The sequence below is a fragment of the Phyllostomus hastatus genome, unplaced genomic scaffold (assembly GCF_019186645.2).
Source record: "Phyllostomus hastatus isolate PE091 unplaced genomic scaffold, TTU_PhHast_1.1 phas_scaffold_193, whole genome shotgun sequence".
Taxonomy (NCBI): domain Eukaryota; kingdom Metazoa; phylum Chordata; class Mammalia; order Chiroptera; family Phyllostomidae; genus Phyllostomus; species Phyllostomus hastatus.
The window spans coordinates 210,815-236,825 of NW_025334015.1; the positions used below are offsets into that span (position 1 = coordinate 210,815).

The following is a 26,011-nucleotide window of genomic DNA, read 5'->3' on the forward strand; positions in this document are numbered from 1 at the left end:
GAGGACTGGCAGAGCAGTGAGTTGCTCAGACTTGGCAGGGTGGAGGGCCAGCTTGCTACACCTGGCACAGGGGTTTCAAGGCCCTGAAAGCACCTGTATCTTTCCCTGGCTCCCTAGAGCTGAAGAAAGTGAGAAGGGAGGAGTTGGATCCCCCGGAGTGTTGCCCCAGGGACTTTGGGGTGGGGCAGGAGGTACAGGGCCTTCTGGCCTGCCTAGCAGTATATAGGGGGGAATGTGCAGAACTTCAACCCCTTTGGACCTTTGGCTGCCCAGCTCTTGGAATCTCTATGTTGCCATCTTCCTCCTGGTGCTGTTGTCTGGTGATGCCACGTGGTACCATCTCCCTGCCTCCCTCCAGTGGCTCTTCTGGGCATGTCTCCCAAAGGATTATGGCTCTCCAGTGGCTCTCCTGGGTTGTCTGGGAAGAAAGGGAGAGCTCTGGTCTACTAACCCTTTGCCAAATGATGGGCATCTCAGGACTGGCCAAGAACACTGGGCCCTGTTAGGAACAAAGAGAACTACCTTCCCTTAAGCTCCCTGTGCCACCAGGGCAACTGTGAGACTTCAAGGAGCACCTGCAAACCGCTGCCATCTGTTTGGGAGAGAGTCTGGCTGGGTTGGCAGTGGTCATCTGAGAGAGAAATCTGGTTTCACTTTACTTCCCTAGTGATCATGGGATAGAGGCAAGGGGCCTGGAGAGGTCAGCTGTGTCCGATCCCCCACAGATGGAATCCCCTGGAACACCACTGGGTATCATGAGGCTGGTTGTATTTGCTGAAGCTGCAGCTCATGTCTCATTATTAATCAGGTTTATTATTTTCCTCACTGGCTGGATGTGTTCATCAAGGTTGTGACCCTTTGGAGAGTCAATCTAATAAGCACACAGTGTCTGGGTTTGTTTAATTTTCCATATTTTGTTCATTTCTTGTGAAGTGAGCCTTCTGTGGGGGCTGTGGCTCAGGCTTGGTCGCCAATTTCTGTGTGCCTCACCAGCTCTGTCCCCCAGTCTTCCTCTGGACCTGCTACCCGAGACCAGAGGCAAACAAAGCTGGCCCCAGAGCTCTGGGGAGTGCATGGTGGGGAAGAGGCAGTGGTTAATGGAGTGGGTGTTGAGAGGGGATTCTGGTTATTTGTGTTTTCTGTATTCACTACTCCAAAAAGTATCTTGATCATTGAATGACATTTTCCCCAGCATGCTTCCCAGAGACTGGGCCAATGTTTTGGTTTACTTTCCAGTTTGTTTTTCCCTGAGGATGGTGAGGGAACTTTAACCCAATGGGAAAGAAGTAGAGACTCCAGGGGGAAGGTCCCAGCTTCTGAGAGGCAGAGGCTCCCCTGATGTTGGTCTCAAACCCATCACAATGGAAGGAAGAAGACAGGATGACCTGTCTTGGGTATAGAGGAAACTGCTAGGAGGACAAGAGGAGTAGTAAGGAAGAAATGGAGGAAGCCCCTGTTGTGTGCCTGGTAGGGTGGGTAGTGGTGGTGAACATGTATGAAAACAAAGCATCTATTATTTCTAATCCTGCTGTGCCCTAAGGGCATAGTACTAATCCCTTATGTGTGTATTGAGTTCCAGTTTTCAAAATGCTTTTTAGAAAAATTACTTTATTTGATCTCTTCTAAGGCCTTATCAGTATTTGATCGGTACCACCACCCATTAAGAAGGTGTCATTGATTCCCAAGAAACAGACTATTCCAAGTCTCTGCAGCTACACCAGAGCCTCTGGATTCCCAGTCCAGTGCCATTTTTGCTGCTACTTGTTGCTTTTAAAGCTGTTCAGCCTTTCTTCTCCCCATCTGATGCTTCAGTTCCTTTCCATGCTTTCCAGTGTCAGGTCAGCACTTTCTTCTCCTTATGGGGCTGAAGGGTTGGCCTCCCAGGGCCTGGGGTCTAGCTAATTCTTGATTCTGCATTCTTTCAGCCCTTAGACTGGATGCCCCGGCACCCAGGATCTCCTGCCACCCCAACTCCAGGCCAGCTATTTCTCTTGACTCGTTCCTGCAAAAGAGTTCCAGGTTCTTCAAGGCATGAGGCCTGGCCCCTAGGGCCCCTGGGTGTCTTCTTTCCTTGCCTCCTCCACTCCACTTTCCTATCCTTATCACTTCAGCCCTCTTAGCTCTTTTGAGAAGAAGAGCTTTCCCACCTTACCATTGTCCCCACCTCCAGTAAGGACTTTAGTGGTCCACCCCTGGATTATGGTAATACAGTCTCTTCCCTGGGTAGCCTGAGGCCACATCTGCCTTCCTGCAAAGCAAGGTGCTTGTGACCTGTGACCCAATCTTGAGGGCCCTTAGCAACCCCCTGGGATACTGGATAAAATTTCCATTTAGCAGCTTGGATGTTAAAGCCATTCACAGGCTGGCCACAGCTTTATGCCTCTGGATCAGACCCTCTGCTCACCTTCACACCACCACTTTGCACCCTCTTCAAGATTCTTTTCTTTCCTCCCTCTGGGAACATCCTCACCCCCACCCCTGTCCATCTTTAGGTCCCAACAGGAAGTATTTGCTAAGTGTTGGGGAAACCTAGGTTCCTATCCTTTTGTTGCTCCCTGAGTGACTTGGATCAAATTGCTTAACCTAATTTGCCTCACCTGTAAAATGGGGATAAGCTCACCTGCCTGAAAGGGTTGTTTCAGCAAGAATGTGATTGGATGGGAATGTGTTGTGTCAGTGTGAAGGGCGCCCAGCAGGTACTCACCAACCCTGGGCCATTCCTCCCACACTGCCTCTTTGTGGCACTGTTTTAGCTTCCTGCTTCTGCCTGATATTGATAATTATCGACCCCTGTTTGTCTCCTCACCCAGAAGGCAAACCCCTTGAGAAGCAAAGCCTTTGCCTGGTGCCTTTTCACATCCTGGACTCCTAACTGAGAAAGTGCTATCCTTCCACAACCCATAAACTGGCCCCTGCTTATAGTAAAAACATAAGGAATAGTTGTTAATTGATTATAACATTTGGTTACATAAACTAGAGTATGCCTTACATGCAAATCCAGTGTAAAAAAAATCTTATACCATAGTGCCAGCCAAGGTAAATTATGGGAAGGAAGAAGGGAATCAATGTAATATTGCATTGTCTGAGCACTCTGCTTATTTCATTTAATCATTCCAGCTTCCTTATGAGTTAGATGTGAGCATAACCTTTCTTACAAATGAGGAACGAAGGTCCATAGGGAGCCCTACAGTATGACACCCAGTGCTACTTCACAGACCAGAGAACACTCCAGAACCCGAGTTTCTTCCTCCCATTCTTGGGTCCAAAAAAGGTAAGGAGAGGCTCTTTAAAAAAGATTCTTCACAGGTTTTTTAAATTACAGAATCCAGTAAATGTAAATGTGTCATTTACTTACAGCCCAGTGGGGATTACTTAGTTAAAAGTACTTTTGTGGGACAGGGCTTTTCCTTCTGCAGCTTTAGGATTTGAGTGGCAAGGACAGAAACACACCACAGAATTGGAACATGAGGCATGTGTGAATGTGCACTGGTCACCAGCAAAGGTGGGGCTGGAACTCAGTGACAGGAGGAAGGACTCTATGGGTGAGGAGGTGCTGCACAGGCAGAGTGCGGGCATGGGATATCTGAGGACTGGGTGAGGCAAGGAAAGAAAAGGTCTAGTCTTCTGGTGGGTAGCAGAAATAACTCAATTCAGGAGGACCTTGAAAGCCAAAGAGAAGAGGTTCAAGTTGACACATCTGGTTTGGGGAGACATTGAGGATCCTTAGGCAGAATTATGAAGTGCCAAGAGAGAATTTGAAGACCTGGGGACTGGGATAAAAGCAGAAGGGTACTACACTGAGTAACATTTCCAAAGACGAGCAGAACATGCTGACAGATTGGAAATAGCAGATGAGGAAGCAGAAAGTGTCAGAGAAAACTTTGAGATTTCTAGCTCTGGAGACTAGAGAGAATGTGATGCCACTTTCAGAAATAGAGAAGCCAGAAGGAGATGCATTTCAGAGTGAATACTGATAAGTCTCTTGCCAGACATGCTATGAGGGAGGCTACTGGAGCATTTGGGGACAGAGCACAGTGGCTGGTGGAGTTCCTGGACAGCACTTGAGCAGTCTTGTGCAAGGGCATGCACCTCAGACCAGGTGATGCAAAGGGGGCTGGTTCTAAGCATTTCTAATGACTGGATTTTACCTCTACAGCTACTGTGAGCCCTCTCTGCCCTCCCTTCATTGCACTGAGACCCCTGTGCCTAGCACTCACTGCTCTTGAAAGTACTCATGTGTCTGTCACCTCCAGGGGACCTAGAATGAAGCTTACTTCCAGGAGGGTCAGGACTCCACATCTGCTTTGCTTTGCTTACGGTTAGTCATATCCCAAGTGCCTTGCACAAAGTAGGTGTTAAATAAATATTTATTTTAGGTGGCCTCAACTCATATTTTACAAAGGTTTGTAACTGATATAAACCCATAGAATGTGGATGTTAGGAGGGGGGGGGGAGGGGAGGGGAGGGGAGGGGAGGAGGGCTGTTTGGGACTTCAGCCTCCAGGATTAAGGTGTCCCAGGGTGCTTCAGTCGCTTTTTTGATTGCTATGACTCTCTTCTTTAAAGATTTTATTTATTTATTTTTAGAGAGGGTGGAGGGAGGGAGAAAGAGAGGGAGAGAAACATCATCATTGTGTGGTTTCCTCTCACGTGCTCCCTAACGGGGACCTGGCCTGCAACCCAGGCATATGCCCTGACTGGGAACCCAACCAGTGACCCTTTGATTCGCAGGCCAGCACTCAATCCACTGAGCCACACTGGGCTCTTCCCTCCTGTATGTCTACCCATTAGGTGCCAGCTTTTGTATCCAACTGTTCCTCAGGGGTGCTGGGGTAGGGGTCAGGTAATGAGTTCAGAAGCTGATCAGTTGGTCTCACTTTGTCACTCAATCCTGCGTTTGAGGCTGGCCCGCCATTCACTGTGGGAGGCCTCAGGCAGGTCTCTGACCCCTGTGAGCCCTTGCTCCTCACCAGGAAATCAGCCCTGTTCCTCACTTAGAAGTCAGCCTTCGGGGCCCTATCTTCTTCTCAGGCTTTTCTCAGGGAGGATTTGCTCAGAGGAAGCAGAGAAAATCAGATAGTGGTGGTTGTTGCTCTTGGGGGTGCTGTGGGGTGTTTTGGTCACAGAAAGGCTGAAACAGAAGCTGGGAGATGCAGAGAGTCTTGGGTGCTTCTCTTTGTGGGGAGGGATATGTTGTGCACCAGTGGAAAAGAGCTGGCTGGGAAACAGGAAATCTAGGCTCCTTAATACTGTCTCAGTTTCCTCTCAACATGGGCAAACAACAAACTATACCTTTAAGAGTCCCCAGTTCAGTGAAGGGACAGGGGAGTCATAGTGGTGACCTTGCACAATGGCTGTGGAGTAAACACACGTTTAGAATTGGAGTTTAAGGGCCAGATTTAAAGAGAAGGATGTGATACAATGAGAAATCAATAGCCCAGAGGAGGTAAAGATGTATGAGAGATTGGCTACAAGGCACACTTAATAAAGCAGAAAAGCTTAAGAAGCTGTGGAGGATGGAGACACATCTGGGGGTGCTGGGGCAGCTGGAGTGGTTTTTCCTCTCCAGCTCAGCAAGGGTTCCCAGTAGAGAGACTGAGTTCAAGGAATAAAGTGCTGCTGTCACATTTTGGGGGCAGCTATTTGCTTCTTTCTACCTTTGTGAGTGGCCTGAGTAGGGTACCCCATCCTTCCCTAGAGGCTATGTGGTGCAGTTGTTGGCTGCTCCTGGATCAGATTGCTCAGGATTCCACTCTCAGCTCTTCCAGTGACTGTGGCTTTGGGTGAGGAGCTTGGTGAGCATTATACCTACCTCTGTAAATCTCAGCCGGTACCTTATCTTAGGTCATCCTCAATAACACTGAGGTACTATTATCAAAGCCATTTACAGATTTAGAAGCTGAAATTCAGAGATAATTAATTATCCCAAAGTTTCATAGCTAGTAAGGAATAGAGTTGGAATTCATATCCAGAGGGTCTGTTTAAAATGCTGTTGGTAAAAATTTCTGTGTGTGCATGCACTTGTGTGTACATAGGCACATACATATGAAATGTGCACTGATCCTCTCCTAATTTCCTTGACTTCCCCACTGGCTATCTCACTACTTCAGTTCCTCATCTCATAGGCAAGGAAGGGACAGTGGATCCTTGATACACAATGTTGCTTCCCTTTTCTCGGCCTGATTTCTTTGACCTCTAAGTGAGAGGTCACTGATAATATTGGGGAAATGATTAAAGACCACTCCTAACAGAGCTACTGCAGTGGTCCCTGAATACTTTGCAAACCTTTTCCAACATGGATGACACCTGGGGGAAAGTGAAATGAGGCATTGACAAAACCCCCCCATGAGCCCAAAAGATTGAACATTGGTGGAGCTCAGGTAAGGTTACAGCAGTCCCACCCTGCCCAGATGAACCAGAATCCATCTCATCACCATCCCCCCTAGGGCCCTGGAGTCTAGCTGGCTGGCATGACTGCCCAGGAAGGTGGTCTAACTAGAGTTTGAGTTCTCTGCAGTATGATGGGGCATCTCTGGAAGAAAGCTGATGGAACATTGCTGTTACAGTCATGGTTATTATTGAGCTTTGCTGTGTTCCCTGTCATGATAAGATCATGACAGAAGAATGTCCCCATCAAGGTTGGTGACTGAATGGGAGTTTGAGCATTTCTCTTTTTGGAGGCAGCAAGTCTTTTTGAGAAGTAGAGAAGACTTAAGTGAATTTAGGGAGGGCCAGAAGAACTTTATGGTGTCCTCTTCTGGGGAGAAGTGGTATAGCTTCTCACTAGTCCTCATTCACCCCAGCCTCCATCAGTACAATCTTCCCTTATGCTGGAGCTACCAATGCCACTTGCTGGTGGGTATCACACATTCAAAGACTTAACAGTGTTCTTGGTGGTTTTTGCTCCTCCTCTGAGAATCTCACAAACTTGACAGGTAGGGGAGGTAGGAATTGTTCCAGACTCTCAGGATTTTAGTAATTGGCTGAAAACAATAGAGTTATTTGATTAGGAGTTTAGATAAGGATCCAGAACTCCTTCTACTTCCCAGAGCTCTGTCAATATACCCAGCACCCTCTGTAGGCCATCAGTGGCCTGCACAAATGGTGGAGACAGTGATCCTTGGTATACCTACTCTTCCCAAGGTTGAGAATATTATACATATTAAAGCATTATTTGTCCAGCAATGGTAATGCCTTATTTCATTGCTAGGAAAATTGAAACCGTGAGAGGTTAAGTGAATCATAGATTCTTATTCCTGGAAGGAACTTGATCAATTTATTCACCATCTTACCTGCTGCCCTCCTCTCATCTACAGAAAGAATCTCCACTGGCTAGTGATCCTGCTTCAGCTGCTTCCTCCCCCACTCCCCACTCTTTCTCCCCATCTTCTAAAGGCTAATATTATTGAGCACTTACTATGTTCTAATTTTTTTAATGTAAGAACTATCATTGTCTCATTTTCCAAATGAGTAAACTGAGGCTCAGAGAAGTTGCGTAGCTTGCCTGAGGTAACTTAATAGTAAGTGATATAAATTTTTCAGCCTGGCCATGGTCTTGATGACTCATAAGGCAGGCCAACCCACTCCAGACAGCTGTAAACCAAAGAGTATGTGGGAGTATTCAGCATACTGCCTGGCATTTGGAAGGTGCTCAGGAAATGCTAGGAGTTTTCTTCAAAAAAATACCAGAAGGCTTTACCTTACATCAAGCCAAATGTACTTCTCCTGAGTCCCTGCTTTATATCCCTTCTTTGAACCCTATAAGGCACTTATACCTTTCCTTACATTGAGACCAGCCTTTGGGATATAAAGATACCACATGAAGAAGAAGGAATACCAGGATTGTCTCCTTTAAGATTCTTTACCCCAAATGGAGTCCTCTAGTCCAGAAGATGATGGTCTTGAAGATTCAGAGAAATGTCCAAGGCTAGGACTTGTGTTATGGGCATGTTGTTGCCTGGTCCTTGGCCATATGGCTGTGTTGAAAGTTTCATACATCCATTTAACAGATAACTCTCCAGGGATCTAAGATGGCTATAGAGTAAGTGGAAGCTACACTTACTTCCTCCTGATGCTGAACCAGATTTATAGTTAAATTATAGAGCAATCAGCCTAAATAACCACCTGAAGGCTAGCTGAATAGAAGTATTATAACCAAGTTTACAGGAGAATCCACAAAGAGACTGGTAAGAAGGATGGAAACTTGGAAAGGGCTGGCCCCCCACATCCACGTGTAGTGGTTGAGAATATAGAGGGATATCTTGGCTGCATAAGTGTCCCCTCTGAGGAGCATGCGGTCTCAACCTTATGCTCATATCCCCAACCCAGAGCACTAAAGCCAGGAAGAGAAGGTCATCTGACTATGAAAATCATCAGGGATACTGCTTGCCTGGAAGAGAATGGAGTCTTCTAGAGACACAGGTGCTCTCTTAAAGGGTCAGTCCACAGGAACTTGCTCTCAGACACTCACCCGGGCCTCTGGTAGAGGGAAGGCAACTCAGGGCATATGATAGTCATAAAGAAAAGATCTGAGTGGTGTGACCCTGAGGAGGAACCTGTAAGGTCAGCCACTGAAGTCCCTATGCTGAGTCTCTATCCCACACTGACCTCAGATGCCATCCTCCCACTCCTGTTCTAACAGCACCCACCTGGGGAGTACACTCACCTGGACCACCATCTACTGGCAACACCACTGCCAAACTCAAGTCTTGCAGAAAGGCCTGCTGGATGCACTTAACAGGGGCCTTTGGGGCGCTCTTTTTCTGGAGAAGCTCTTGATAGGAACTTAGACAGTCATTGGGCTGTGTAGCTTTGGAATGGGGAACAGAATTTCCCTACTTGTGTGAAAAGCCAGTGCCTACCTTCCCCCCCCCACCTGATGATTCTCTTGGCCTGTTCTTCTGACTCCTGGTGGCCCTGCCCTGTTGAGCTCAGTCCCTCAGGAAGATTGGAGTGCTGCTCAGAGCTGGGGCCTTCAGAGCACATCCCCCTGGGAGCTCTTGTCTGGGACTCAGGTGGGCGTTGGGTTGTGCAGCTCTGGTATGAAGAGGGGCATTCTCACTCCCTTTGTAAGCTCAGCCAGCATATTCCCCCACACCCATGGGAGACTCATTTAACCTGTCTTCCTACTCCTGGGGGCACTACCCTGCTAATCTTGCTCATGTAGTAGAGCTGGCTAGCTGCATCTAACCTGAACCTGTGGTCCATTCCTCCTGAGGAAGCTAGGGCTGGAGACCCTGGCAGAGACAGTATGGTTCTGGAGTATGGCCCCTTTGCCCCAATTGAGTGCCTGACTGCACTGCCCCCAAGCAGGAGACCCACTAGCCCTATCCCCTCGACCCTGGTTGCCCTGCCCTATCAAGCTCATACCTTGTGGAAGGGTCTGTGGGGTGCAGCCAACCTGGGCTACTATACAGTCAGAGGGCTCTGGAGGAAGACTAGGCAACCTCAGGGAGTGGCAGAGTAACTGACAAGTGGAGGTGGACTTCAGAGTGCTTTGGACCTTTCACTGAACTCCTCCCTAGCTCAAAGCTGGAGGAAGCCTACCCTTGTACACAGGTTGGTCCCTCCCCTGCACACCCAGGCCTGGTAGAGGAAGCTACAAACAGGAATTGTATGGTAGCTCCAGATAGATAGCCCAAGGCTGGTTACAGACAGTGTCTTACATCAACCTGCATAAGAAACGTGCCCAAGTCGACCCAGAATCAACACAACCAGTGGTGGGCTACACACCATACCAGAATTCAACCCAACTAGACACACAAACAGCACACCCAAAGTTGGGGGATCTCGGTAGGCAACAGACCCTGCTGGAAACAACTCCACCTCAGGGGCAGCTCCTGCATAGCAGCTCATACACTGTGATCAATGTCTGTCCATATAGTCAGCCAGCCTGAGGGTTAATGCCACTCACAAATGACCCAACAGCACTAAAGACCCAACTGTAGCAGGAGGGTACACATAAACCACACAAGAGAAATTTCTGGAGCATCCAGCTCAGATAATCTGGAAGACTGTGCAAATTTAGCCCCACAAGACACCTGTAATATACCACCACCATAACAAGTTTAGGAGTCGTAGCAGATCTACCTAATACACAGAGACAGACACAAAAAGACAGACAAAATGGGGATACAAAGAAACATGCCTCAAATGAAAGGACAAGAGAAATCCCAAGAAGAAGAATTAAATGAAATGGAAGCAACCAAACTACCAGATACAGAGTTCAAGACAGTGGTTATAAGGATGCTCAAAGGACCTTAACAGAAGAATGGATGATCTCAGTGAGAACTTAAAGAGATAGTAAGCTTTATAAAGGACATAGAAACCATAAAAAAGAACTAGTGAGAAATGAAGAAGTATCTGAAATGAAGTATATGCTAGAAAGAATCAACAGTGATTAAATGAAGGAGAGGACTGAATCAGCAACTTAGAGGACAAGATAACAGAAAACACCCAAGCAGAGCAACAAAAATTAACAGAGGAATTTAAAAAAGTGAGGCCAATCTGAGGAATCTCTGGGACAACATTAAGCATAACAATATCTGCATCGCAGGGGTACCAGAATGAAAAGAGAGAGAGCAAGGGATTGAGAAACTATTTGAAGAAATAGTGGCTGAAATGTTTCCTAACCTGGAGAAAGAAAAAAACACAAAAGTCCAGGAAGCACAATAAGTCCAGGAGAATCCCAAATAAGATGAATTCAAAGAGTCCCACACTCAGACACATCATAATTAAACTGCCAGATATTAAAGACAAAGAGAAAAAAATTTTTAAAGATTTTATTTATTTATTTTTAGAGAGAGGGGAAGAGAGAGAGGAGGAGAGGGAGAGAAATATCAGTGTGTGGTTGCCTTCTGTGCACCCCCATTAGGGACCTGGCCAGCAACCCAGGCATGCACCCAAACTGGGAATTGAACCGGTGACCCTTTGGTTCACAGACCAGCACTAAGTCCACTGAGCCATACCAGGCAGGGCACAAAGAGAAAATTTTAAGAGCAACAAGAGAGAGAGTTACTTAGAAGGGAGCTCCCAAAAGGCTGTCAACTGATTTCTCAACAGAAACACTTCAGGTCAGAAGGGATTGGCATGAAATATTCAAAGTGTTGCAAAGCAATGACCTACAACCAACAATACTTTATGTAGCAAGGCTATCATTTAAAAATGAAGGTGAAATAAACAGGTTCCCAGACAAAAAACAACAACAAAAAGAATGTATTACCACCAAACCAGTACAAAATAATGTTAAAGAGTCATCTTTAAGAAGCAGAAAGGAAAAAATAGAGCAAGGGCGGAATGTAGTTATAAAGAATAAAGAATGTGGCCAAGATGGTGGCATAGGTAGACACACTGTGCCTCCTTGTACAACCAAGATAGGGACAACAACAATTTAGCAACAAAATAACGACCAGAACTGACAGAAAATTGAACTGTATGGAAGTTGGACAACCAAGAAGTTAAAATAGACCTGTTCATCCAGACCAGTAGGAGGGGCAGAGTCGGGCAGCCAGGCATGGGTGACATCATGGAGAGCAGAGAGCATTGGGACCCGGCGCATAAGGCATCCGGGGCACACAAGACTGAAGCAGGTGGACCCTGAGCTCACAAGTGACAGCTGGCAGAGCCTGGCTGAGGGGTGGCAAATGGCAGACCCAGAGAGGTGGTGATTGTAAAGCAAGGCACTGCGCACAACCAAGGATCACAGCGCTGGGAAATAGAGCCCTGGGACACTGATTGAAAACACCTGTGGGGGTTGAGGCACCGGGAGTGACTCCCCCACTCACAGGAGAGGTCGTTGGAAAGACCCACAGGGTGCACAAGCCCACCCACATGGGAATTGGCACCAGAGGGGCCCTATTTGCTCAGGGGAAGCAGCAGAAGGGACTGAGGTCTGAAGGAGAGCGGAGCAAATGCCATTGTTCCCTCTCAGACTCTGCCCCCACATACAATGTCACAATCCAGCGACTGGGGTGCCCCGCCCTGGTGAACACCTAAGTCTCCGCACCCATACATAACAGGTGCAACCAGACCAAAGGGGCGGGGGAGATGGCTCAAACAGCATGAAATTCGCACAACCAGTACTTTTAAGCAACCGAAAGAGAGCCAACCTATCAGATGCACAATTCAAAGCACTGGTGATCAGTATGCTCACAGAATTGGTTGATTTTGGTTGCAAATTAGATGAACAAATGCAGGCTACGATAAGAGAAATGAAGGAAAATGCACAGGGAACCAATAGTGATGGGAGGAAACTGGGACTCAAAACAACAGAGTGGACCAGAAGGAAGAAAGAAACAACCAAACAGAAAAGAACTGAGAAATAAGAATTCAAAAAAATGAGGAGAAGCTTGGAATCTCCAGGACATCTTTAAACGTTCCAACATCCAAATTATAGGGGTACCAGAAGGAAAAGAGAAAGAGTAAGCAGTGGAAAACTTATTTGAACAAATAATAAAGGAGAACTTCCCCATTCTGGCAAAGGAAATAAACTTCCAGGAAGTTCAGGAAGCCAAGAGAATCCCAAAGAAGTTAGACCCAAGGAGGAACACACCAAGGCACATCATAACTGCATTAGCCAAGGTGAAAATGGAGAGAATCCTAGAAGTAGCAAGAGATAAGGAGACAGTAACCTACAAAGGAGTGTCAGCTGATTTCTCAAAAGAAACCTTGCAGGCAAGAAGGGGCTGGAAAGAAGTATTCCAAGTCATGAAAGGTAAGGACCTACATCCAAGATTGCTCTATCCAGCAAAGCTTTCATTTAGAATGGAAGGGCAGATAAAGTGCTTCCCAGATAAGGTCAAGTTAAAGGAGTTCATCATCACCAAGCCCTTATTATATGAAATGTTAAAGGGACTTATCTAAGAAAAAGAAGATAAAAAAAAACATGTATAGTAAAATGACAGCAAACTCACAATTATTAACAACCACACCTAAAAGAAAACCAAAAAGAAACTAAGCAAACAACTAGAACAGGAACAGAACCACAGAAATGGAGAACACATGGAGGGTTAGCAACAGGGGAATGGGAGGAGGAGATGGGGGTAAAAGGTACAGAGAATAAGTCGCATAGATGATAGGTAGAAAATAGACAGGGGGAGGGCAAGAATATTGTGAGAAATGTAGAAGCTAAAGAACTTATGACACATGGACATGAACTAAAGGTGGGGAATGTGGGTGGGAGAGGGTGTGCAGGGTGGAGGGGAATGAAGGGAGGGTAATGGGACAACTATAATAGCATGATCAATAAAATATATTTTAAAATAAAATAAAAATAAAGTTTGGACATTGAAAAAAAAGAATAAAGAATAAAATGGCAATATACCTATCAATAATCACTTTAAATGTAAATGGACTAAATTTTCCAATTAAAAGACAGGGAAGCTGCATGAATAAGAAAACAAGACCCATGTCTATGCTGAGACTCAGAACAAAAAGTACAGGTAAAAATGTGAAGGGATATAAAAAGATATTTTGTGTAAATGAAAATGAAAAAAAGCTGGGGTCGCAATACTTAGACAAAATAAACTTCCAAACAAAGGCCATAATAAGAGACAAAGAAAGACATTATATAATACCAAAGGGATCAATCCAGTAGGATATAACCCTTGTAAACATTTATGCACCTAATGTAGGAGCACCTCAATATATGAAGCAAATCTTGATGGACATAAAGGGAGATGTCCACAGTAATACAGTCATAGGAGGGGATTTTAGCATCCTATTGACATCAATACATAGATCTTTCAGAGAGAAAATCAACCAGGAAACAGCAGCCTTAAGCAAAACACTAGACTGGATGGAACTAATTGATATTTATAGAGCATTTCATTCCAAAAAACCAGTATATGCATTCTCTCTGGGTCCTTATGGAACATTTTTGTAGAATAGATCACATGTTAGAACACAAACAAGTTTCAATAAATGTAAGAAGATTGAAATCATATGAAACATTCCTGACCACAATGGTATGAAACTAAAAATGAAAGCAAAAAAACGTGAAAAACACACAATCACATGGAAGCTAAATAACATGTTACTAAATAGTGAACTGGGTCAACAATAAGATCAAGGAAGAAATCAAAAGTTACCTTGCAATATGAAAATGAACATGCAAGAAACCAAAATCTTTGGGACACAGTGAAAGCAGTTTTAAGAGGGAAATTCATAGCAATATAGGCCTACCTCAAGAAGCAAGAAATATCTCAAATAAGTAATCCAACTTTATACCTAAAATAACTAGAAAAAGGTCAGCAAAGCCTCTGGTAAAGAGAAGAAAGGAAATAAAGATTAGAGCAGAAACAAATGCCATGGAGACAAAAACAATACAAAAGATTAACGAAACCAAGAGATGGTTCTTTGAAAAGATTAACAAGCCTTTAACCAGACTCATTAGGAAAGGAGGACCCAAATAAATAAAATTGGAAATTAAAGAGAAGTAACATCTGACACCACAGAGATGCAAAGGATTGTACATATTTCTTGAGTACCTATTATATGACAGGCACAGCCATCATGTGGCACAGGGTGGGCTTACCCCAGAACTGGCCCCTTATAAAATGTGCATGCAGACCTGGCTGGTGTAGCTGTGGATTGAGTGCTGTCCTGGGAACCAAAAGGTTGCAGGCCAGGTCCCCAGTAGGGGGTATATGAGAGGCAACTGCACATCAGTGTTTCTCTCCTTCTCTGTTTCCCTCCCTTCCCCTCTTTAAAATAAATAAAATCTTTAAAAATGTGCATGCAGATATCTTTTGAATCTGTCAGATTCTAGATTGGGCCTTGGGTCATGGTGGCAGGGCACTTAAGATGGGGACTGACTTGCTTTTTTGAGCTCTATGAGGCTAGCTGATGTTGTAGATACCCTGTCAGAGGACTACAAAGTTTGTGACCCAAATCTAAGAGTAAAGAGTGAGCAACTAGGTGGAGAAAGCTCATCAGTTCATTTGAGATAAAATAGCACTATTTCACTCTCCTTTAAAAAGTAAGAGTCCTGCCAGGATCCAAAGTAAATAGGCTGGAACATGAGATCTGCCAGATACTGGTGCAACTTGGAAGTACAGGAGCAGTTGGACTATGTGAGAGTAGTGGAAAGTCTGTTGAGAAAGCACATTTCCATCAGTATGAGTCTGATCCAGCAGGCTGCTGTTGGACTCTCTGTCTTCTACTCAGCTCTTCTTTGGGGATGGCAGTTAGCAGAGGTGGACATAGCTTCACCATGGGCTTCAGTAGCTGGAGTGGAGCCAATTGTTGTCCTATATTCCTGGGTCAATGATGCTGCTGCTCTTGTTGTTTCTCAAGTGTCCATCCTTATATGTTGTCACGAATCCTCACAGCAACCCTGCACTGCAGGGGTTAGTTCCATTTGATCCAGGAGAGAGAGGATGCTCTGAGAGCCTGAGTAATTTGCACAAAGTCTGACAACTGAATTGTAGAATTACCCTTTCTTTGTATGCAATTGCCAATGAATGCCTCTCCAAGGAGCCCCAGCCTCCATCACCCAGCACAGAAGGAATTTAAGCAGCTCATCTTAGGGAGAATGAGGGTGGATGGGAGTGAGGCAAGGTAAGGCAGTCAGCCCACACTTGGATGCTTCAAAGATGTGAGCAGAGGTTGTTGTCTGTCTTTCCCACAAGGCAGGAGCTCCAGTGGCACAAGACCTATGTCTCTTTCTCAGAGTTGCTGTCCCCAAACCAGGACGGTACTGGAATACAGTAGGTGCTTAGTAAATATTTGTTGAACGAATGGTGTCATTTGTGATCCCTTTGTTTGCAGAGGCCTGGGTCCTGGAGCCCTAGGCTAGCAATGAGGCTTGGCTCTGGAAATGAACTAAAAAATATGTGAATTTAAAATGTCAGTTGTGTGGATTTGAAAACACATTTCACTGGTGGACTGTGGGATTAGCATTACCCATAATAAAGCTAAACTAGTAGTACATAGGTTAACTGGACCTTGGCTCTAAGCACTTTACCTACTCCTCTAACCCAGCCAAGGGCGCCATTGAGGTGGACTGGACAGAGATGTCTGGTGAGAGCAGAGGTGGTGTATGGGTGAGAAGCCCTGACTTATAGATCAGAGTGGGGGGCCTGCCACTCTAATGAATCAGGAGAAGTCTCTGGAAGCAGAGGCCTGGGCCCCAGGGATGTTCCTGTGGAGACCTAGTATGATCTGGGGACTGTGAAACCAAAAATTCATTTATTGCCACATAAAGTTAGTAATATAGAAGAGCAGTAAGCAGGGTGGGGTATGGAGGCTACAGGGACAGGGGGCACAGGAAAAGGCTAACTTTGTGTGAGAACTATGAAGATGGGCCCAGGACCCTAGGGATGAGCCCTCTATGACTTTTCACCTCTGGTCCTTGGGGCAGGGGCAGGAGCTATGAATGGCAGAGTCCTAGGGACTCCAGCCACCTGGTGCTGGCAGTGGTCAGCAGTATTAGCTAGGTTTCTCCTATGCCCATTTCTGCTGGTTGGCAATGGTGCCTGCAGCTGAATTGAGACAGGTCTGGGGCCAAGCATGGGCTACCTGGGACACAGATGGGCACAGGGCATGATGAATTTGTCAGGTCAGATTTAGTCCAATTATCTTTTATAAATGAGAAAACTTAGAGAGGCCAGTAACTTGCCCAAGGTCATGTGACATGCAGAGTTGGGATTCATAAAGGGATCCTTGGCCCTGGACCATTCTTGTTTAAAGCCTCTTATTAGACTGACTCACAAGAAAAGGAGACTCTTCTCAAAACAGGAGAACAAGTACCTTGCTCCACTGTTCCCACCTGGCTGGGCCCTGATTCACAGGTTTCCCTGCCTTTCCCAGCCTTTAGCCAGCCCCATCTATACTAGGCAGGGGGTGGAATGGGCTACAGAAGCATGTCCTGCTCTCTGGGGGTTGTGACTCTGAGGCTTGTGGAGAAGAGATGGGAAGACACATTGTACAAACCTATAGCAGGCAGTAAGCCAGCACCTATCAGGCACATACCCAGGTGAGCTGCATGTTAAGACCCAGTATCTAGGCTGAAATCACTGGGATGCTGGTGGGGAGGGGCTGGGTAGAGGTCCCAGGGCAAGTGATATTGTGCTTATTAAAAACTCTCCAAGGCAGATGTCTTCCAGATGAGAGAGGTAGAAGCATGGTACTCCTCCCAGTAGTGAGGGGAGGAGGGAGCTGATCTGCATGACGAGAGTTCCCTCGCTATGTCTTAGAGCCTGAGTAAGGCATTTGCACCTTCAGAGAAAGCATCCTACTCACCAGGACAGGCCAGGGGCACAGATGGCATCTTCCAGGGGTGAACTGGGGGCTGGGAGGAAGATGGGAAGCCAGGTGCTTTTGTTGACTTTATTATTTGACTCAGCAAGTTGGCCTACCTTAGACTAAATGTCCCTGATATATGGCCTAGTCTAGTGGAGAGGGATGACATTGTGTTTGCATTTATATGCAACTGGTAAAGCAGATAAAGCCTTACTGTGTTCAAGGTTTCCAATCAGATGGGGGGAAAGGGGCCTAGTGGCACCATTCAGGGTGCTAGAGGGCAGATAGCTTCTTTACCCTTAAGCATGCTGGCTCACCTCTTCTGGGAGGACTGCCCTGATTAACCCCTTCAGCTCTTGATGGTTACATTCCAACCATCAGCAGGGACTTACACACTTGCTGAGTTCTTAACTCAATAGACTGAGCACATTAACATGTCCTGGTTGCTTATGATTGCTTTTGTCTTAAGTCTGTCTCCATTATGTTGGTTCTGTCTCCCCCTATTTGACTGGAGGCTGGCTGAGGGTAGGGTCTCTGAGGACCCTTCTTTTGAACCCCTTTTAAGGATTCTATTCATTTAGCAGGCACACATCTGCAGTGCTGGTTCCAGTTCCTTAGTGTAACTGGCATCTCTGCGTTAGGATCTTTGTACATGCTGTTCACCCTTCTTGGAACCCTGCATCCAACTGCTTTCTTTCTCTTGCTTCACTCCTGCTTATCCATTCCCCTTTCAGGAAGCTCTTTCCTACTTCCTCCCCCAACCTTAATGAGCCCCTTCTTGTGTGCCCCTGCATCCTTTTGCACTTCTTCACTCTGGAACACTGCCCACACCGCCTATGTACTGCTTAGTCTCCCTCACGGAGCACTGAGCTCCAGGAGGCTGGGGACTCAGTGGATGTGATAGCCCCATCCACTTAGGTGCCACAGAGTAACCCAGAGTCCAGCATACAGGAGGGTCTTCTGAATGTTTGTTGAAAGCAGCAATGCCATTGAGCACCAAAGAGATTAACAAGGCTCAGGAGGTCCTTCCTTGAGAGCCCAGCTGTGCCCATCTGTTTATGGAAGGCTTGCCCATGGCCATGACTCTCTCCAGTTGAGTCTGAACCCCAAACAGCTCCTAGAGTCTGGGGTCTAGAGGCCAGCTTAGGCCAGTGACCACCACTCTTTTGTTCAGCACTGAATTCCCGACAGCTGTGTAGAAATATGCCTGGATGTTCAGATGTGTAAGCCCCTTGTAGGGTGTGAGAGGAGCCAGGAAAGGTGCTGCCCAACATTCAGTCCTTTCATGGAACCAGGTGGAGGTGACTTCAGGTATTCTACAACTCCAGTACAGAGATGCTTCCCTCCTACCCCTCCCCCACCATCTCCACTGTGTATAAATTTGCTTTTAGTTGCTTTTGTATCCAACTTCTCATTTAATTTCACCAGAAATCATGGGAAGTGGGTTTTATTGGCCCATTTTCCATGTGAGGGAATGGAAGGTCAGAGTGGTTACCTCAGTGTGCACCATGGGATCCAATTCTTGTTTTTCTAGTATTGAAGACTCTTCCAGGTAGCTCAGTGCCCTGCTTAGGAATCTGGGAGCCCCAGGTGTGAGTCTTCAGAGTGCCCCCCTATCCTGCTTGCTACCCAACAGTCTGTGACCTTGGAAGGGCCTGTGTCCAGACCACAAAGTACAGGCAAGGGGGAGTCTGGCTTTGACAGTTGGCCTTGTTGTCACAGGACGTGCAGAGCTAATTCCAGTGCAAACAGTGTATTGGTACTTATTGCTCATGTTCCATTGCTTATAATATTTGAATTTTAAGAATAATGGTGAGCAAATGAGTTGGTCAATGACCTGTGGAGAGAGGATTCAGAGAAGGATATTTCCTGGAGAAGAGGGACAGGGAGGCCATGCTATTGCAGATTCCTCCTGGAGAGGGGCATAGGAGGGCTTCTTATTGGAAACAGCTCTCCACTTCCATTGCCATTTGGGAGTTTGTTAATTTACACATTAAAATTTCTTAGAAAGCACATTTGCCAATAGTAGTCACATCTCCAGACTGAGGAGGTGACTGTTGGCTGGGTGAGTAGTTCCCAAATGTCTATTTTAGGCATCCATATTTAAAGTCATAGTTTGGAAAGCCATTTCCTGCAGGGTTTCATTCTGTGATTCAGTTGATGCTTCCATCTCTGACATCTGAATTATGGAGGAGGCTGGGTTCTATCGAGCAAAGCAGAGATGTGAGAAGAGCTAAGAAAAACCAAGGGACATACTAAGGCTCCCTTGAGCCTGGGAATGTAGGAGATGAGATAGGGTCCTGGGTGTTGAGGGCACTTGGATCTAGTTAGCATTTTGGGGTGGGGAGAGCTTTGCTTGTTAGACCCCTCTCTTATAGATAGCAGTGTTTAGCTATCTAATAGCAGGTAGTTAAAACGTGTTGGTCCTGCTTGTATCTCAGGAGCATCATGGGCTGGCAAAACATAATTTAAGAAAGATAATACCTGCTACTGTGTGACTCTGAGCAAATCATTTTATCTCTTTGTGAACTAGTTTTCTCATCTATAAAATAGGAGGGATGACACTTGTCCTGGCCAACTCTACAGGGTCAAGAGGGAACACAGGGCTGTGGGAGCAGGAGGGCCTAGCAGCCCTGGAGACAGCACTCCTGCTTTCCACTTGGAGCATTTGGTTTGTTTGAAGCTGGGCATTTTTAGAGGGTGCTTGTGGTTGGTGTGTGTAGGTAGGTAACACCTGTAACATCTTTAAGACTTCACCCATCAGAAACGATGGAATGAGAGGAATGGCATTCCCTCCCTGCCCTCCCCCTGCCAGTGCCCTCCCTGCTGCCAGCATTCATCATGTGTTCTGCAATACAGCCCAAGTCAGGGCTGGGACCGGGTGCTCTGCCCATGTGCTCTGCAGTTCTCACCTAGCTCTGAGCTGGGCACCAGTATTATCCTGTCGTACTGGGGCAGGAAACAGGCCTGGAGTGGAGTGGGGCCTACTCAGATGTGTGGCTAGAACTGAGCTCTGCTTGGCTCCTTCAGTGCCCTGCTGTCTTGAGATTCTGGCCCAAGGATGTCACACCAAGGGTTGGGTCAGTGACCTTGGGGTGTCCACAAGGAGTAGGTACCGTTCCTTTCTTTCCCCTTTCCCCTGAAATGGAGATTACCTGCCCCATCTGTGAATGCTCCAGGCATGAAGAAAAACTTACACATGTAAGGACCTTGGCAGGTAGTATTTTAAAGTGCCATGGGCAGTGGGGAGCAAGACGTCCAAAAGCAGAGGCAGGGCCAGTGGCCACTGAGACCCTGGGCTGCTGTGAGGCTGGTCTGCTGATTCTGATTGTGCCCTCTTTCAGTCTTTGCTTGCTTCTATTTCATTCCAGAATTGACATGGCCTCACTGCTCTGAACATCCTTTCCCCTCCCCAGGTCCAGGTCTGTGCACCTGCCCAGGCCCACTCTTCACCCCATTGTGTTTTGCTCAGGGGTCTCAGTTCCGTGGGGTTAGCAGGGAATGTCTGAATACTGGGAGGCATTGAACTGGGGTCCTCTCAGAGGGAGGAAGGGTATTTTTAGATGTTTTGTATAAATTAGTAATAATGTAACTGTTAATTGAATGTCCACGTCTTGCCTGTCTGGGGTTTGATTTAATCTGTCCTTCTCTTCTCAGTTTGCTTAAATAATTTGCTTGTTTTGTCATCATTTTTATTTCTCTAATGTTGATTCCTTCCCTGCACCCCTTCCCCACAAACTTGGTTTTATTTTACTGGCTTTACAATGAGCATCTTTTGTTTTCTGGCCTCCCTGTAGCCACTACTCCCAAGTGGATTCCTATGACTCATTCTTCAGCTGGAGTTTTCTGACGTGTCTAGAGACCTAGCACAGAGCCAGCCTGGTGCATTTCTTTTGGGGACTTAAATGTTTTGTGATGTTCTTTGGAAGGGCATGGAAAGGTTAGGTGCTTTGAGAATTACTAGATGACCCTTAGTTCTTATTTATTCATTCATTCAATGAATATTTTTGGACACTCTATGCCAGGCCCTGTCTTCAGATGGAGAAGTGAACAGGTGATACAATGCAACATGATACGCCAAGATGGAGGCCAAGGCAGAGGCCCTGGGGACCCAGAGAGGACTCAAACTGGACGTGGGCAGCAGGACAAGATTCCTGGAGGAGGCATAATACGTGCAATTCAGCCAGAGCTTCATTTCAAAGGAGAAGTTGGAGTTTGCCTGGCAGAGAAAAGAGCAAAGGCTTCCTCTGCACAGGGAGCAGTGTGTGATGTCTGGGGGGCCTGGAAGGAGAGGTGGCTTAGAATGAGGCTAAGGGCTAATCATGACAATAATGATGTTGTATTGAGTGCTCACTAAGCTTCTGATGTTGTTTAAGGGCTTTCCTTGGATCTTCTAGTTTAGTCCTTATAATAACCCTACACACAACGTGTATTAGCATCTCCTTTAATTGCTGAGGTGGCAGAGACCAAATCCCTCATGCCCTTGCTGGAGGACCAGAGACATGAACTCTTGTGTCTGATTCAGAGGGGCTGTGTCCTTCAGCACCATGCTGTCTCACAGCTGTCATCTGCCCAAGGATGTTAGACCATGGGTTGAGTCAGGGACACTTTGGGGTGTCTCTGCAGAGCCAGATTATGGAAGGTCTTGTATGTACAATAAAAAGTTTTAACTTTATTCTGAAAGCTACAGAAATTCACTGAGAAGTTTTAAATGGAGGAATAGCGTGATCAGATTTGACTTTAGAAATACTCTAGCTGTAGTATAGAGGATGGATGGGACTTGGTCCAGACTGGAGGCAGGGAGAGCAGCTACTAAGAGTGGCAGTGATCCTGAGAGGAGGGCTGGGGAATGGCTAATGCAGAGGCACTGGGCACAGACAGGAGGGGGGGCTCGAGAGGCACTGAGGAGGTAGTCTGTAAGGCACCTAAGGGGTGATTGGGTGTGGGTAAGGGGTGCTGGGTAAAAGGCAGGTGCTTAGATGAATCTTAGATTTTTTTTAAACCAAACCTCACAAAATTTGTTTTTGTAAAGTACATGGATAAAGTCTGATTAAAGCCTCATTGAAAGTGAAATTATTACCTGATAATAGTTCTCAAATCAATAAAAATATCTTCATTTATCACGTAGGGGCCTCACACTCACATCTCCTAAAATGAGAAGGGAATTTCTTCCAGCTGCAACATATAATTCTGCTTCCTAACAAGAAGACTCAGAATTGTCATGGATCTTACATTGAAGATTATAAATTGATAGATGATTGACTAACTGGCATTATTTCTGAGCATGTTTTCCAAAACACAGAAAATACATATGAAAACCAACCAGATGTGAATTTTATTTACTTACTTTTTTAAATTTTATTTTAATTGTTCCAGACATGAATTTTTAAAAAAATCATTCCAATATTTCATATCCTCTAAATGTAACTGCAAGGTTTATTGGCTATACAATTCCTAATAGAAGTTGCTCCATCTAAGAGAAGATCCTTTTGGTTTCCAGTTTTATTGAGATATAATTGATATATATCACTGTATGAGTTTAAAGTGTACAGCACAATGGTTTCACTTACATGTAATTTGAAATGATAACTGCAATGAGTTTAGTTAGCATCTGTCTTCTCATACAGATACAATTAAAAAGTAATTTTTTTCCTTTGATGAGAACTCTTAAGATTTACTCTCTCAACAACCTTCGTATATACCATACAGCAGTGTAAGCAGTAGTCATCATGTATATTATATCCCTAAGTACATATTCTTCTTACAACTAGAAGTGTGTGCCTTTTGATCACCTTCCTCCACTTCCTCCTTCTTCACCCACATCTGATAACCACAAATCTGATTCTTCTTTTCTGTTGTCGTTTAAAGTCCACATATAAGCAAGATTGTATAGTATTTGTCTTTCTCTGTCTGCCTTATTTTAGTTAGCATAATGCCTTCAAAGCCCACCCAGGTTGTTGCAAATGGCAGGACTTCCTTGGTTTTTATGTTTGAATAGTATTTATATGTGCATGGGTATGCCACAACTTCTTTATCCATTCTCCATTGGTGGACACCTAGGTTGTTGCCTCACCTAGGTTGATTTTCCTGTTGTAAATAATGCTGCTGTGAACATTCAGCTATCTTTTTAGCATGGTATATTTGTTTCCGTCAAATATAATCCCAGAAGGAGAATTGCTGGATCATACGTTTGAGGATCCTGTACAGTTTTTCATAGTGGTTGTACCAGTTCACAGTCCTACCAACCATGTACATGATTCCCTTTCTCTGCATTCTTGCCAGAGAGCAAGACTGATTGAGTCTAGGCTGATGCAGACTTGTGACTTTTGCAGCTTGGGAGGTAGTCTGGTGGCCCCAGACTCAGACAGATGCAGTTTGGGATTCCAGCCCCATTATTTTAACTCCATGGATCCTTGTCAGGTTGCTTAACCTCTCTAAGCCTCAGTTTTCTCATTTATGCAAGTCAGGTAATAATAACACTCACCTTGTAGATCTGTGAAGACCAGATGAAGTAATCCATGTAAAGTGTTGGGCATGTGCCTGTGTGCATAGACTTTGTTCAATCAACGTCAGATGTGACTGTAGATGGGTGTCAGGCCCTGCTGTGCCCTCAGGTGGTCTTTCACATCTGCTTTACCTCCTCAAATTAAAGGAATGGTCTTGACTCATCACCACCACTGCTAGAGGTAGAGGTGAGGCAGCAGAGAGGCCATGCATTTTCTCTGAAGCCCTGGACAAGTTCAGTGGGTAGTTAAAGGAACACCCACCATGTCATTCTTGTCAGCACTTTCTAGTGGCAACTGAGAAGAAGGTCTCAAAGTCCAATGGCAAAACATCCCCACCCCTTCCTCTACTGCTGTGCCCCCTCCCCTTTCCCTGCTTTATTCTTTCCCCCAGAACTATCTTCTAACATGCTGTATGTTTTACATCTTTTTTGTTTCTTGTCTCTGTGTTCCCTCACTAGAATGTAAACTCCATGACAAGAGGGATTTTTGTGTTTTGTTCATTGCTATATCCCCAGCATCTAGAACAGTGCCTGGTATACAGCAAGCATTCAATAAATACTTATTGAATGAAAAATATGTGAAAGCCCCAAATAACCTACAAACTGTTCTTGCTATTTTTTTTGTCAGCTGCCTGGGTCTTCACTATTTATGAGTCCTAACCCAGTCAGCTTTGATCTAGTGTATTACAAAACAGATTGCTGTGGGACCCAAAGGGGAGGGGACAAACCATTCTAACTGGGGTGGCACTAGGACATGAGTCACCAAAAAGTCAGCATGGAACTGGGTTTTGAAGGATGAACAGGTGTTTTCTGCCTGGGCAAGGAGAGAAAGGGTATTCCAGGCAGGGCCAACAGCATGTATAGAGGCACTGTGGTGTGAAAGTGCATGGACTGTACAGGGAATAGTGAGGAGTATCCAGATGTAAAGAACATTATGTGTGCCAGTGGCTTGCAGGAAATGAAGTAGAAATCTTGCTGCTGCAGGCAAACCTACCTAAGAAGAGTCAGCAGTGACTGGGAGCCTGAACTCTGGAGCCAGCCTGCTTTGCTCCATTTCTGGCTCTACTGCTTACAGCTGTGCGTTTCTGTTTGCCATAAATTGGGGATGATAGTACTCACATCATAGAACTGTAGTGAGGATTAAATGAGTGTAGTATATGAAGCACTTAGTACCTAAGCATAATGAGTGATATAAACATGTACACATTTACTATTATTACAGTAGAAACTCAGTATACATTGAAATTTTTCATATACTTACCCATGCACATTTGCTCACATTAGAATCACCATGCATATTTACACCTTGTTCACACATAATGAACAGTCCTTAACATATAGCAGTGATGCTATAACCTCCCTGCAATTAGTGGGCATAACTTTTATTTTTCAATAGTGGGCATGAATACACATGTAGTATTAGCAAGCTTGACTGGCTTTTCCTGATCTTAGGCCTGAATTTATACCTTGGTGTGCCAAAGCTAGTGATCATTCTGAGATGAGAAAAAACAAAGATGACAATAAATTCATTCTTAGGGGTGAGAAATTGTGGAGAAGGTAAGAGGTACCAGAAATATGAAGACAGGTAGATGTTTTACAAATAAGAAAAAAGGAGATTAAAAACATTATAAAGCCATGAGTGTTATGACATTTTCCTCCAACATTTTGAAAGAATGCATGAAGCAGATGTTTTTGTAGCTCTGGGAAAACAGTAGTTCATGAACAAGTCAAGTCAGACTCACCTCCTTTACTTTCTTCCCAAAAGCTTACCACATCTGAATATCTTAGACATGGGTGTCCTCATTTCAGCCATACTGGTAAGAACAGATATTACACTTGATCTTAGCCAAAAGGCTGAAAAGCAATCAGCCATCCTTAAAGTAAGTCTTGAGGGATAAGATGAGAAGCGGTTACCAGCCTCAAGTGCAGACACAGAGCACTAATTAAGGATCAGGTGGACCTAGAAAGCTGTCACACTTGTCTATTTATTTATTCAGTTACTCACTTATTTGTGTGACAAATATTAACTGTCTTTCCTGAAGTCTCTAGAGCCAAGGGCATCCTCCTTGAGCCCATCCTGAGTGACATTTATCAATGACTTGGATGAAGGGAGAGAAGGCAGATTTTCAAATTCACACTTGATACCAGGCTGGGAGGGTTGGGAACTACTGCACTGGATGACATAATCAGTATATAGTGTAATCAATAGAACAATGGGCCCAAACCAATGAGATGGAATTAGCAATAAGTATATGAAAAGTCTTTC

General features: G+C 45.3%; 1 protein-coding gene and 1 non-coding gene across 2 annotated transcripts in view; one reads left to right on the forward strand and one right to left on the reverse strand.

The window, feature by feature from the left end:
* GRIK4 (glutamate ionotropic receptor kainate type subunit 4) overlaps positions 1-26,011 on the forward strand; it is a 508,786-nt gene that overhangs the window by 1,196 nt on the left and 481,579 nt on the right. The gene's annotated exons all lie outside the window — the stretch shown is intronic.
* LOC123832636 lies at positions 25,413-25,611 on the reverse strand. The gene has a single exon (XR_006788106.1). It is a non-coding gene; the product is annotated as a U2 spliceosomal RNA (small nuclear RNA).